Source organism: Tympanuchus pallidicinctus, unplaced genomic scaffold (genome assembly GCF_026119805.1).
Source record: "Tympanuchus pallidicinctus isolate F22 unplaced genomic scaffold, pur_lepc_1.0 scaffold3, whole genome shotgun sequence".
NCBI classification, from domain to species: Eukaryota; Metazoa; Chordata; class Aves; order Galliformes; family Phasianidae; genus Tympanuchus; species Tympanuchus pallidicinctus.
The window spans coordinates 62,450,044-62,463,469 of record NW_026294747.1 but is presented as its reverse complement, the minus strand read 5'-3'; the positions used below and the strand labels follow the sequence as shown (position 1 = coordinate 62,463,469).

Here is a 13,426-nt window from a genome sequence, read left to right as displayed (position 1 = left end):
TTACTAACATTGAAGATCTTACCACAACCTTTCTGTAGATAGAAGTTGTCAAGTCTGTTTCTTCATTTATTATCTTCTCTCAGAAAGGGGTCCTTTGAAGCCACAAAGGGAATCCCATCCAGAGACAGGTTGTGAATACATGCATTTCTACTTGTGGGCCATCAATGACCATTTCTTCCTAAGCTCAGAGCTTAGACCTAGAGCTTTAGACTCTGTTTTTCTGCCACAAATGGGCTAGACTTTGACCTATAGACATGTCTTTGACTGTAAGGAAGAAGGAAGAATAATGTCCAAACAACCCAGAATGGTCTTCACAGGCTCTGAAACTATTCACAACCAATTAAATAGGTGAGGATTAAAGAACTAAGAGGGGAAAACAGGCAACTCTCCACTTCATCAAATCAGGTGGAACAGTGTGTGAACAAGGCTGTGATCAGTTATTGTTGGTTTGGCACAAAAAAGCATCTTTTCAATGAGCCAATCCTGAGAGATGAGATCCTCTGTAGCACAGCACCCAGTGCAAAGCGGTCTGGGGAACTGTGTGTATGATCAGCATATGAGACCACATCAAAGGGGGATTTCGTGTCTTTGCAAAGTCAGGGTAAAGATGCAAGGAAGGCCAGATGACCAGCTGTGGTCAAAACCAACTGTGCAATGCCATTGTCTTCATCCACTCCACAAGTTTAGGCACTGGCTCCAGTAGGTCAAAGCAGAGCTGGGCACTTACGGTTGTGGAGTGAAACTCTGACGCTGCCTTGTAAGTACAAAATGTTCCGGATGATCTACAGAAGTAATAAGAGAAGACCTTGTTCAGAGTTTCACATTGAATGTGTGACATGATTCATGACATTTAAGATGTTTGCTCATGTGCATACGAACTCCGTGGAGTAATTTAAGGTGGGATCCACCGGCTAAATCCTATGGGGAATGGGGTTCCACCCTATGCCTGGTTACTGTTTTAGGGTTGTCTCTGAGGCATTTCTATTTCTTGGCCAGGAGAAGCTCCTTCCCCACATCTGGTCCATTAGCCTAGGACTTGTATGTGCCCTTTCTGGAACTTCTTTTGCTTTTGGCTGTGCTGAAGATCAAACTCACTAAGTATTTCCCAGGGGAAGCTTCTGCTTTCAGTGCCCAGGCCTCCATCATTTCTCTTGTTCCAACTGGTGACAAAGGTAAATGACTCATGGAGTTGACAGTTCTTTATAGGAAACAGATTTTCTACAAGGAGAAATGACTCAGAGTATCTGCCTCAATATTGAACAATGAGGCCAGTCACTCAGAACCTCACAAAGCAAACAGTGCTGAAACTAGAACTGAGTGTCCTGCCCCATGTTGGCAGAAATATTCCAGTGGTAGCTGTACTAGAGTTGAAGAAAATATTACCAGGGCCCAGATTTTAAAAGGATAAATTAAATATCCATATTGTGTATTGGTATGGTCTGGAGTAAGAGGCAAAGTGGCATAACTTTCTGTAGGTTGGTCAGGCTGGAACTGTTGATTTTCTGTCCATACTACCAGAATTCTGTTATCTGTTACAAAAACAAATAAAATACTGCTTTAGTGACCTCTATGTATTATTAGTCATATTTTGTAGACTCAGACATCTAATTTGGGCTGGATTCTCAGTAAAGGGATCAGTTCTGCTCCCCTTGTGGAATGAGCCTCATGTAGAAACTCCTGTTGTTGAATGGGCTCCTCATGCAGATCCCATTATATTGATGAGCCTATTTGTGTGCTATAGAGGTAGATAGCATCAAGGTCTTGCAGTCTCTTCTAGTATTCTGATACCAGCCTTGCATGGAAATTTGCCCAGGGAGGAGTGCTGGAGTCACTGTCCATGAAGGTGTTCAAGAACCATGGAGATGTGGCACTAAGGGATGTGGTCAGTGGGCATGGTGGGGTGGGTTGGAGTTGGACTTGGGGATCTTAGAGGCCTTTTCCAACCTTAACCATTCTGACATTCATTTTCTGTGAAAGTGCTGTGTGGTATCCACGTAAGAAGTGTTTAAATAGAGGACAACTATGCTGCTGGTAGCTTCCTGGGATCTAGCTGATCATCAGAGATGGGCAGTGGCATTCTTATTTCTCTTTCCCCTTGTTCCCCTCATTTGGACTATTGCATAGTTCAAAGTACAACATAATCTTAATAATTATAAGCACTTGAAGTTTATATGGGACGTTGTGATATTGGTCTTAGGAGTTGAGAATTTGAGTGTTTAAATTTTCAAAATCTCACCACACAAATACCTGCTTTTATTACATTTAATTACAAAGGGCAGCAGTTTGTCATGCTGCAAAACAAACAAAAGCAAACAGAGAAAACCCCATGCTTACATTTTAACTCCCTGCTCTACGCCTGCAATTATTACAACATAGGTACAACCCTAGCATCTTTCGGGAGTGTGGTTTTATGTGTGTGTGCTAGAAAATGTGAGGCTTGTGTCAGGGTTGCAACACTGGAATCTGTGTATCTAAAGAGCCATTCAAGAGGCTGGAGGTGTGACATTCAGACGTTCTTTATCCCTGCTTTTCTGCTGTGTTGGCTAAACCTCAGTCTTATCTACACAGAAGGCTCTAGCTCACATGGAGGTCTACTTCTGTTTGCTAGGCAAACCACCATGTGCTATGCTGAATCTTAAAGTGGATGCATCCATCATCACAGGGGAGTGTTTCCTCTAATGCTAAGTTAGTAAAAATACATGAAAATTGAAAGCAGCACTGTCATCAGTTATGGTAGACCAAGCTTGCACACGATCAGAAGCAGTAAAATAATACCAATGTTTTTATTTGTTTGCTGTTTGCTTGTTTGTTTTTCTGGAACCTCTCTTCTTACCCTCTTGAGTGTAGATTTGAGTATGAAAGGAACAACATCCCTTGTAGGCTTCACAGAAAAGGTATGCCTTCCTTTTGGCACCATGATAACTTTCATCCCATCTGTCTTCTCTTATATGCATTTTCCTCCCAGCCTTGGGGAGGCAGAATTGAAATCAGGGCTTTGTCTCCTTTAATTCAGACATTGAGATTCTGCACCATCAGAAGACATTAGTCTATTTCACTCCACATTTTGCAAAAATGTTAGCTCTTTCCTATAAATACTGGTGCTACCCCTGCTCATTACTGGCACCCCATGCAGAACAGGGTGATGATCTCTGCCGGGTGCAGCATCACTACCTCTGGTTGTGCATGACGTGGTTGTTTATTTACTGACTGCTGCAGAGGATGCTTTTAATCCCATTTTGAAAGGGATCTCAACTCATTTTTGTTCAGCCATACAGCTCAATTTGTGATTTGACACTCGGATTTCTTTCTTGGTGAAAAACAGCATTTAGTAAGAAAATCTCCTACATAATCAATCAGTCATGATTTATTTCTTCCAACGGATAGATTTTTGTTATCCTTAAAAAGCTGTTCTTTTACATGAATCCTATCTTATGACAGCCCACCAGCAAGCACACTTCTATCCTCTGTCTAGTCTGCATCCCCTCTTAACCATGCCTCAGTTCTTCCACTTCCAGCCCAGATGTCAATTTGTCACACTTTGAGGTTTCCAGGTACACGCAGTTTACTACATCAGATACTCTCAGATCTTCTATCTCATTGACACAAGCTTAGTATGTGTTAGACAGTTAGGTCATGGCACTTTCATATTGACCACTGTTGAACTCACAGTTTTTCACTCTTTCAAAAGGTCACATGAACTTGTATTGAGAGCTTCACCTTGGCACAGGGAGACTGGACAGCTAGTGAAAATAGCTCTTTTTTTCTTTTGGTTCCTCCTAGCAATCAAGTTGCACACATGGAGACAACCAGATGAGAAAGGTCTTGAGACATTATTTTTTTTCTAGGAGGGTAACAAGCCATTGAAGTGACAGTAGGGCATTGCTGATAGATTACAATTGTTCTAGTTGGTCCAGCAAAGGGACTTTCTCTATCCCCAGGTCATCATTCAAGCTTCTTTGAGGTAAAGGAAGTGTAGCAGATACATTATGGAGCACATTTGTCTCCATATTTGACCTTAAACAACTGCCTTGAGATGAATTGCTTCTTATACAGCAATGGACAGGGAGCTGTAGTCTAAACTCAATGGAAATACTCAGATGCTTAAAATTTGGGATGCTTAAATTTTGAATCCCAACTGGAATGTGAAGCATTAAGAATGACTTATCCACCAAGGAATATTTTTTACCTGGGTGTGGATGACTTGTTGGAAAATCCTCACCTCATTCACAGCCTTGACAATCACTACAGTAGAGGTGCCTAGGATAGGATAGGAGGAAACAACAAAGACCACTTAGCTGAATGGTCTTTGTCATTTCAAGGACATCCCTGGACATCAACAGAAGGGTCATTTTTTCCTACCTGGGACATGCATTTGGAAGGATGTATATATTTTTTACATTTTTCTAGGGGAGTTACTGGAAACTGGCCATGTTTATAACATTTGATTTTCTCACATCTGAGTTCCTGTTTCAGTCTTCACACTAACTTTAAGTAAAATGTGTCATCTCTTTTTCTTCTTCCTGCTTTTGCTCTTTTATGACTGTTTAGATTGCAGACTCTATGACCATGTGGATTTGTGTTTTCTTTCCTGAGACCTGTATCAGTCTACCTGCCACAAGGGTCACATCCATTTCTCTCCAGTGATAGTGGGGAAATCAGGATCTGGAGTCCTGATTAGAAATTGAGGGATTAATCCTACCTAACTTTATCCACATAAACATTAAAAGCCCAGTGTCAGTTACTGGCTTTCCTGATGTAGTCAAAAGAAGTAGATGATCTTCACAGAGTGCTGAGTTCCACCTGGTGTAGTCATCACAACAGCATCCCCTGGATGTGCCCACTCACTGCTGTTAGTGGGTAGTTGCTGCAGCCTGTGGCTTCACTGTGGGTGACATCATGTGAAATTGTCCCACTGTCTGAACGATCCATTGCCCATAAATGCCACAGTAGCCAAGCTGAATGTATTGGCCAGAATACGGTCCTTGTAGCTTGTCTGCTGCCTGGTAAAATGGGTCTTCTGTGAACTAAAACATTATTAGTTGTCATAATACAAATGTTAATGTCCATATTGTCACTGGTTTTTTAGGTCTGGGAACACATGAGAGACATGCCTGGACTGTTTATTACTTCAGTGATCATTGCTGGAAGCAATGAGTCTTACAGAAAGGAAAAAATTCTGCAGGTCTTTTCCCCATTCCCTCCTCTTTCCCCTTTCTCCTTCTCATACTAGACTCCATTCAAACAATTGTAGATCTATGCACAGAGTTGGTGCAATAAGATTGAAAAAGAAAACAATTGGGAAATGACAGTTCTCATAACTACCCTTGGGTCTTTTCATCCCAAAGACCAGCTTCTGGGGCTTTGCTATGCTCTGTCAACAGAATGCTCAATGACTACATGAAATAAACTGCCAGCTAAAATCATCTCTAAGAGCTCGTAACTGCAGTAAAGGCAATGGCTCTTGGCTTGCACGGAACTCTGTGGTCTGGCTGAAGCAATCAAAGAGATTTGTAATAACCAGGTCTAGCTATCTGGGATTGGTGGGTAATGCAGAATGTCATTTTGTTAGCTGAAAATGGCCTTTATTTACATTTCCACTTAGCTAGGTAGTTTCTTCATGACGCCAAGAATTAAAGATGCAGATGTGCTATTAAGATATTTAAAGATCCCAGTGTTTAACAAAAACATCAGAAGGGGTTGAAAATATTTGGATTATTTTTTTTCTTTCTATTCATCCTCTTATTATTTAGGAGCAAAACCAAACAAAATCCTAAAGCTCTTGCACAACTGCTAAGTGTCTAATAGAGGATTTTATTCCAAGGATCCTGTCAGCAGCCTGAACACTATTGTGTTTTTTTTTTATCTAAGGAAACAAATCAACTTTTGGATTTCAGGGATCAGCCTGCTGGAAGGAAGATACCACTGTAAGTAACCCCTGGTGATCTATAAATTTACAAGGCGAAGAGAAAGAAAGTCTTTTAGGTGGGTTTTGTGAGTGATTTTGGTTGATTCCAGAAACTGCAACCCTGTGTTTTTCATTCTGAAGGACTGTTTTGGAGTTAAAATGATAGAAAAAAAGGAAAGAGAGCAACAGATTTGGAGAAAACAGAGTCAGCTCTCTCTAGGTGAGTAGCCACCACAATTTCAGGCCAACGAGCATCTCCTTTGATGATCCTACATAGTCCATAAATAATCATAGACTAACAGAACTGCAGAATGGCTCGAGTTGGAAGGGACCTCAAAGATCATTCATTTCCAACCCCTTTGCTGCAGGCAGGGTTGCCAACCCCTAAATCAGGCACCAAGTTGCTCAGGGTTCCATTCAACCTGGCCTTGAATGATATGCAGAGCTACATCACCACTACTGATTTCCACACCACCAACCAATTTCAGTCACTCTAAGCTGCTCCTTGAGTTTCCAGAGCTTTGCTGACCATAACTATGGACCATACATAACTACCAGCTACTTCTGCTTAGCTCTTTCCCAAGCTCACACATGCAAAGATATATATATATGGACATATAATAGTTACATATGATAACATACTGATGTGAGTACATGGTTCAGTAAGCATGGCGATGTTGGCTTGACATTTGGACTAGAGGATCTTAGAGATCTTTTCCAACAGTAATGATTCTATGAGTCCATGTACCAAAAGAAGCTTTAAATAGAGAATCTCCCCAGAGGCTGGAAAACTATCCATTTTAACTGTTTCTACTGATTCTACTCCTCCCCATTTTAGGTGTTTAACTTTTTTTCCTGGTACCTCTACACGCATCAACCGCTGGCTAGGCTGTGTCACTTGAGTTTCTGCACCATTCAGGCAATGAAGTCTCCATAAAACTTGAACAAAAGCTCCAACAGTTCCCAAAACCAAAGGATCGAGTTGCCATACAACATGTCCAAAATAGAAAGCAAACAAGAAAAAAACAAAACCAACCCCTAGCCTAAAACATTAGAGGAAACGACAGCTACCCAAAAATGCAGGCAGCAGTGCAAAAAGGAAGCCATGCTGTGCCCTCATCGACTTTTGCTCTGTAATTAAGTGAAAATGCTGAAGGTTTGGTATTTTTAAAGCTGTTCTCTGGTTTCCTTGCTGGGGGAGGAGGGCAGAGGAAAAAAAAATAAGAAAAAAATGTCTTGTGTTCTTTTCCTAAGTAAACAGTAGAAATTCAGGGGATTAATTCTCCCGGCTCAGCCAGAGATGGATACTTTATACGTATCATTTTTTTACTTTTTTTTTTTTTTTCTGTCTGCAGCTTCTAATTTTGCCACCAGTTTGCACAACATTTTATAGTGCCAGAACTCAATGTGGCACACCAAAGGGCGTCCACAAGTTTTAACTGATCTGGAAATAAAAGCTTGGTGTGTCAGATGAGAAACCTTTCAAATTTAAGCTACAAGAAAGGAAGGGTGGTTCATTAATCATTCTGGGGCTTCTGGTCCTCATGCATTGTTTGTGATGAGGAATTTTCCTATTTAATTGGAGAAGAGTAAGGAAAAAAATAGGAGGTTTTTTTTTTTATTTTTGTAGAGAGTTGTTAAGAACAACAGCAACAGAACTTTTTTTCTTGGGAAAATGAGAGGGGAGTAGCATTTTGTTTTGTTTGTCAAAATTTCAAATGCTATGAATACATCCACCAAGAAATGTATTTGTGGACACCAGACTCACGTGTCCCTACTCTCCCCCATGGGCTGCACCCACGGGATGGTGCAATACATCATGGCAAAAAATGTAAATGAATACAGTTGGATATAGGGAATTGTAGTTTAGCTTTGGGACCTGAACACTGAGAAAGCCAAGACACATTTTCCATTGCCAGAAAGGATTGTGTCAACCTTTCTCCATTCAGATATGTTGGTGCTTGTTCTAACTTGTTTTTTTTTCATAAATTAAATGTCTGGGGGAAAAAAAAAATCTATGTTTTGCACTAAAAAATGGAAAGATTGCCTAAAAAGCTTATTGATAACACAACTTTCTTTTGATGAACAGTGGACAAATCTGAAGATCTGCTTGTACTATTCTTAGTTGCTTTGAGGATTATCTGTATACCTTCTCCTGGAGCCATTACCATGATAGTGAACTGCTGCAGTTATTCTTTTAGAAATACATAGACCATTCTTGATTACTCAAAATGTGAATGGGAAGTTTGATTCTCTATGGAGGATGAAAGAAAAATGTTGGGCTAGGGGAAGAGACAGTGTGTGGATCTACATCCAAAGTATGATATGAGCTACTGTTGTGTATTAATGATTTCACTGAACAGCTCTAAGAAAGACTTAGATGAGCAGAGGGGAAAGCCAGGAATGGAAAAAAAAAAAAAAAAAAAACATGGGGAAACCACAGGTTGACTCAATTTCTTTTTCCATGATTGGAGACTAGATGCTCAGCACTTGCATGCAAGCTTCTAGCTTGTCTGCAGTGCTAACCTCAGCTCATTTTTGGATTCAGAGTGAGCACTGTGTGAATGATGCTTGGAGTGGAAAACAATTTGTTTAATGGTTGTGTTTCACATTCTTCTACTGATTTTTTCACTAAGGAGGTGGTGATGTTCTGGCGTGGGTTGCCCACAGAAGTTGTGGGTGTCCCATTCTTGGAAATGTTCAAGGCCAGGTGGATGAGGCCCAGGACAAACTGATCTGGAGCCATATTTATGGATTGTCAACCCTGCTCATGTGTGGGGGTTGGAACTAGGTGATCTTTGAGATCCCTTCCGTCCCAAGCCATTCTATGGTTCTAACACTGTATGATTCTATCATGAAGGTCTTCTCCAAACTAGATGTTTCTATGACTGTGAACATCAGCTGAAGTCCCATAGAGTTATAAGACAGCAGGTACATCTCCATGATTCATTCTGCTGTATGCAGGATGGAGATATTAGCTGAAGGCCAGCAGGTTTTCAGGTCTTTGAATGACCTTGTTGCATCAGACACTGTGAAAGGGAAAACAGCAGAAGAAACTGCACATATGGATCACTGCTTTCTTTACTTATCTCTTTTTAGACTGAATATAAGGAAAAAGTTTTTTACAATAAGGTTTAAGAAGCACTGGAACAGGTTGTCCTGTCCCTGGAAGTGGTGGATACCCACCTGAAAGCACTGAAGGTCAGTTTGGATGGGGCTCTGAGCACCTGATGGAGCTGTTGGTGTCCCTGTTCATTGCAGGGGAGTGGGACTGGATGGCCTTTAACAATCTCTTCCAAATCAAACTATTGTATGATTCTTTCAGACAGTTCATGCAAATACCTTTACTGATTTCCCTGGCCACCAGGAATAGCTGAACAGAGCTGTTAGATATTATATAGTATCTTTTGGAAAAGCAGCATGGAGATTGGGATAACACCCTCAAAAAAGACTAAGACTGGGAAGGGAATTAGAAACATGAAGCGGCTTGCATAGGTGTTCCCCAGGAAGGCACCAGCAGAGAGAAGTCCCAGGGACTTTCCTGTTGTAGAAGCATTCTAGATTTATACAGATTCTCATCTCTACAAGAACATGAGAAATGATCTTCAAAGGTGCTTTATCTTGTTCCTCTGAGTCATATTTTCTTTTAAAAAGCTCTTTTTTTTTTCCTTCTTTCAATAGCTGTGTCAGTAGGTTAAAGCATCTATTTCTGATGAACCCAACAACTGCTAGAGGATATTGAGAAATGAAAAGTAAGAAACAAAAAATGGAACCAGTGTGAAACATTACCTACATTTTGCAAGGTGTAACCATAACACATCAGTATATTGCAGAAGAATAAATGCAGAACTTCATTGTACCAATATCTGAACTTCCTGCAGTCAAACAGAAGAGAGAATAGATAACGATGGAAGCAGGGTGCAGTACAATATTTGGCTTTGGAGTAACTGTATTGCTGCATATCCCAGTAATTTAAATCAGATTAGCTTATGTGGGCCAAATGCTCATTAAGATCATAACTGGTGATTTCTGTTTGTTTGTTTTGACTTTGAGAATAGTGGAAATAGGACATTCATTTCAAAGCAGCTTGTGTCCTTTAAGATATTACTGACTTAATTATCCATGAGTGAAACAATGCAGAGCTGACCATTGTCAGCTTCAGGAAAGCATCAGGGAAAAAAAAAAGAAGTATGTACATGTGTGTATATGCATATGTTCATCCACATGTGTGCTTGTATACGCAAAGGGTTTTATTCAGAACTTGAGCCATTTTCTCACCCTGCTGACAAGGAATGGATATCATATATCATAAGACTTCGGTATACTATAAGGACCAGGGTACATCAGTACTGCATCAGTTGAGCAAATCTGGTATAAGTACTCTAGCTACAAATTTGCACACAGATAAATAACATACATGTAACAATGTGCATGTACTCTCATATATCTGCCATCCCTGGAGGTGTTCAGGGCCAGCTTGGATGGCATCCTGGGCAGATCTAGTGCCTGATTTATTGGCTGGCAACCCTGCCTACAGCAGAGGGCTGGAACTAGACGATCTTGGACGTCCCTTCCAACCCAAGCCATTCTGTGTTTGTATGATTCCATGTGTGCTTGCATGCACTTTCTAATGTTAATATATTCCTGTTTGGCTTCACATCTCTGTGGACTTGCAAGACTGAACCAAACCCCCAGGCTGGTGTTCACACTCACACACAGGCCAACATCATATATTTCAAATGCAACTAGAAGCAGTTCTGGAATAACTGATGTGAGGCAGCCCTGAATTAAACCTCTCCCAGGCCTGCTAATGAGTACCAAAATATGGTGCTGAAGAGATCTTCTATCATCTGCCATCATCAACATTCTATTGGGAAATGGGGGCTTTTTCTTTCCTTATACAATTGTGGCTCCAGATGTATCATTCTTAAAAGCCCAAGAAAAGCATTCAAGCTATGCATTGAACTGGGTTGGGGCTTTTAAGAAGATATTGCATGTTTACTGGACCTTGGAGATGTAAGAGGTTCAGCTTCTTGCTGAAACCAGCAGGAAATAATTAGTGCTCCAAAGTGCAACTGGCACTTGCAGAAGCCACTTCTTCCCCAGATATCTGTGTCTCCTTTAGAACTGAGCACACATACAAACACACAGCCCATCTGCTTCAACTCTGCAGAGCTGGCACAGCTGCATCCTTATCTTCTGCATCAGCATCCCAGACCTTTTACTGCTGACAAAAGAGAAATATTTATGCAAGGAGGCTGTGGGAACACAGAACTCTCACTGGAACGTTCTCCCATGCCTTGTTTTCAGTCACAAATAAATCACAGCACGGACAGCTTATCTGTGTTTTGTGGGCAATGGCTACAAACATAAAACTCCCTGGATTGAGAAGGTCAGGTCCAGGGCTGCTAGTCATAGCTGATGGAGAATAGTGGAAAATCTATTCCAATAAAATTCTGACGTACCCAAATCTGTGCCTCAAGCTGAGGGTCTTGTGCTGGGCAAACGATGTGAATGATGTATTGCTTAGCAACTGGCATTAATTGGTATAGCAGCATTAAGTGGTGTTATGCTATATCAGATTGACTGTGGCTGCAGTCTAGTTAATGCAGAATTATTACTATTTTCTCACTATCCTTAAGGCTTGTTTCAATCGCCACTGAAAGGTGTTTGATGAGAACTGATTTTTAGAAACTTCTGGAAAATCTATCCTAGAATTTGAAAGAAATCCAGACGTTGCCAGCCTGAATACGAAAAAAGACAGAGGAGCAATCACTTGGGAAAGTGCATCTGAAGTCTTTCTTCCTATCTATCCATGGGCGTGTTATGGTTTCTAAAAATCTATTTGTCATACAGAGTTCATTCCATAAAGTCATTGCATCCTCTTGAAATTTGACTCCTGCTGCTGCTGCTGTGGTTGTTAAATAAACCCGGATGCATCATGCTTCTTTTGTTTATTGCATGAGAGTATGGCTTTGTCCTCAGTGAACACTTAGGGGTGAAGATTTCAGTCTGGAGCTAAGGAATAGACCATAGATTCTGGTGTCCGCGGAGGGCATCACTTGAGCACTCACTCTGATGTCCTTTCTAGATACCTAGAAGCAGTGGGTGAGTTTCATGTACTCTTTGATAATTCCTAAGTATATATATAGAGATGTATAGTTTTCTTTCACAGCTCTTTGTAGCAGAGTATTTTAGTTAAAGAGCTTCTTAGTATTTGAATATTAGAGAACTCCGATTTGTAATGACTGTGAGGTTGGGATCATCACAGTTTGCCTTTCTTATGGCACACGTGAACAGGGTATGTCTGTCATGCATGTATATTTATCATCTGGAAGTACAGAAATGCCTTTTGCTGACTCAGCACTCAGTTATATGCTCCATGTGCAGCAATATCCAAGAGCTACAGCATGGCATCACTGGCCTAGAGACTTCCAGGTCCAGACTTTGTAGCTCACGTGGCTCTAGGTCATGACCCCTACATTGCATTTCCCCTTGCTCTGTCACAACAGACCCTGAAAAAGGTTCTGTCCCCTTCTTTGTTACAGCTCCTCTTCAGATATTGAAAGGTGGTTGATATGCAGGGTTTCCTTGGGAAAAACAGGGCATTCAAGATAGATCCTTTGGTGACAACATTGTGCACCGTAAGCCATGTCCTTAGCAGTGGCTGGCTGTGTGCACTCACATCCAGGCATTTCCTCTTCCAGAAAGGGAGGTTTGGTTTGTTCCTTATTTTTATTGTGACCGTGTGTTCTGTATGGCTGCAGGACTTGTTTTCAGACACATGGCTTTCATTTCACTGCTGCACCAGGCCTTGGTAATTCTGTTTTTTTTTAATCCCTGATCCAAGCTCTCAATTTCTTTCATCCATTCTTCCAACTCTACTCTTCTCCTTTTTGTTTTCATTTGAATTGAGTGTCAGTTACTACATCTGGATCCTCACAATAGAGCCATGGGCCAAAATAAACCCTTGTCTTGCGTTCCCTGGAATGACAAACTCTCAGGACCCGTGGCTGGTTTTTGTCCTCTGTTTGTCCAGCACTTTGCATTGCAAAGACCTGGGCTACTCCCCATGGCTTGAAGTTGTATTGCAAAACAAAGGATGGCTCATAGTTATGTAGTGAAAATGGAATACCGCTGTGAAGAATTACATACCACCAGCTCCATGCAGTATCACCTTGTTAATGTTGCTTGTCTCTCCAGTCTCACAGTTACTGTCAGTCTCCACATGCCTCCTCCAAACCTGGTGAGGAATGTCTCTTTCAGCGAACAGGGGAATCCACATCACAAAATGAAGAGGTTTATATCTGATCTAGTCATACCTGGCTATGTTCTGGAGTCTGGATTTCTCTTCGTCTTGTCCTAAACTGAGCAATGTTAAGAGATTCAACTACGATGCAAAAATGCCCCCTTCTCTACTGTGTATGACTGAGCCTGAATTTTCCAACTTAGATGGAGATGTCAGATTTAAATATAGTTGAAATAAGGCTCACAGTATATGATCTACCCTCAAACATTTCC

The 13,426-nt window shown here is 41.0% G+C and overlaps 1 long non-coding RNA gene across 1 annotated transcript in view; it reads left to right on the top strand.

Annotated features, from left to right (window-relative positions):
- Positions 1 to 5,928, top strand: part of LOC128086922 (uncharacterized) — a 33,645-nt gene extending 27,717 nt beyond the window's left edge. Inside the window, exon 3 of the long non-coding RNA XR_008209600.1 lies at positions 5,869 to 5,928. This is a non-coding gene — a long non-coding RNA (uncharacterized LOC128086922). The remainder of the gene's footprint in view (positions 1 to 5,868) is intronic.
- Positions 5,929 to 13,426: the final 7,498 nt, after the last annotated feature.